Here is a 1,818-nt window from a genome sequence, read left to right on the forward strand (position 1 = left end):
CAGCAGGAACACTAAATTGTCATCAGAAATGTTTGATCTGTATTTAAAGTTCAGAAAATGTATCGTTGAAAAAATACATTCATGTACCCAAGTCGTTTCAAATGAAAGTTTGCCAAAAACTGAATTGAGTATCCGATTTTAAGTTAATTAAAATTAAATGCAATTAAAAATTCGGCTCCTCTGTCAGGCGAACCGCATTCAAGACTTCAGAAGCCACACGTGGCTCGTGGCTGCAGTCACACTGGGCAGCGTGGGGTCTGTCTGAAGCCTGGCCCCGCTCCCCCAGGTGTGACACTGCAGAAAGCACACGTCCTCTGTCTTCTCACCTGTGAATTCATGAGACCTGCCTCCCCACGGCGGGGGTTCCCTGGGATCGTAGATGTAAAGGGTTTAGCACTGGGGCTGGCATTCACCGCATCGATGAAAGCAAAGAAGTTACGATGGGGGTTCTCCCCCATCACGTCAGGATCAGGCAAGTTTTGCCTGTTCCAGGAAACTGGAACAAAAGCAGCCTCCTCCAGCGTGCATGCTGGGAGCTGAGGAGAGCAGCTGTGCATCACACATCCCCAAGGCTTGGAGGTGTCCTTCTAGTCTCTCTCCCCCACCTGACCCCCGCAGACACCCCACCCCTTGCAGGAGCGACCCTTCTAACCCACAAAGCTGGTCATGCTGCCTCTTCTGCTCAACGCTCACCCACTGTCCACACGGTGGACACTCAAACACCCATGTACACAGCAACATACTCACAACAGCCGAAGGTGGACACAGCCCATGTCCATCCACGCACGGATGATGGAGAAACCAAACGTGGCCCATCCCTAGAATGGAACGTTTTTCAGCCATAAAAAGGAATGAGATTCTCACACCTGCTACAGCATGGATGAACTCCTTTCTAAACCCTTATGCTGAGTTAAAAAGGCCAGACACCGAGGGTTATAAGTTATATGACTCCATTTATATGAAGTGCCCAGAATCAGTATATCTGTAGTAAGAGAAAAGCAGAATAGCAGCTACTAGGGGCTGGGGGAGGGGCTGGGGCGTTACCGTCTACTGGGAAGAGTTTCAGTTTGGGAAGATGAAAAAGTCCTGGAGATGGATGGTGGTGATGGCTGCACGTACTTAATGCCCCTGAACTGTACACTTAAACGTGGTTTAAATGACCAATTCCATGTGTATTTTGCCACACATACACAAAAAGGAATGAACCACCGGAAAGTGCTGCTACATGGACGAAGCTAGAAAACGTTACGCTAAGTGAAAGAAGCCAGACACGAAAAACCATATATTATGTGATCCATTTGTATGAAATGTCCAGAATAGGCAGATCTAGAGGTTGAAAGTAGGTTAGTGGTTGCCTAGGGCTGGGGGGGACGTGGGCAAATGGGGTGTGACTGCTAATGGGGATAGGGTTTCTTTATTTTTATTTTTGGGGGCCGTGCCACACAGCATGTGGGATCTTAGTTCCCCAGCAGGGATCGAACCCACGCTCTCTGCAATGAAAGCACGGAGTCTTAACCACTGGACCGCCAGGGAAGCCCCGGACAGGGTTTCCTTAGATGAAAATGTTTTCAAACTGACTCTGGTGATGGTTGCACAACTGTGAATATACTAAAAGCCATTAACTTTTGTGCTTTAAATGGGGGGATTTTATACAATTATACCTCAATATAAAAAACAAATCAGGGCTTCCCAGGTGGCGCAGTGGTTGAGAGTCCGCCTGCCAATGCAGGGGACACGGGTTCGTGCCCGGGTCCGGGAAGATCCCACATGCCGCGGAGCGGCTGGGCCCATGAGCCATGGCCGCTGAGCCTGCGCGTC

Source organism: Lipotes vexillifer, unplaced genomic scaffold (assembly GCF_000442215.2).
Source record: "Lipotes vexillifer unplaced genomic scaffold, Lipotes_vexillifer_v1.1 scaffold149, whole genome shotgun sequence".
Lineage (NCBI taxonomy): Eukaryota > Metazoa > Chordata > Mammalia > Artiodactyla > Lipotidae > Lipotes > Lipotes vexillifer.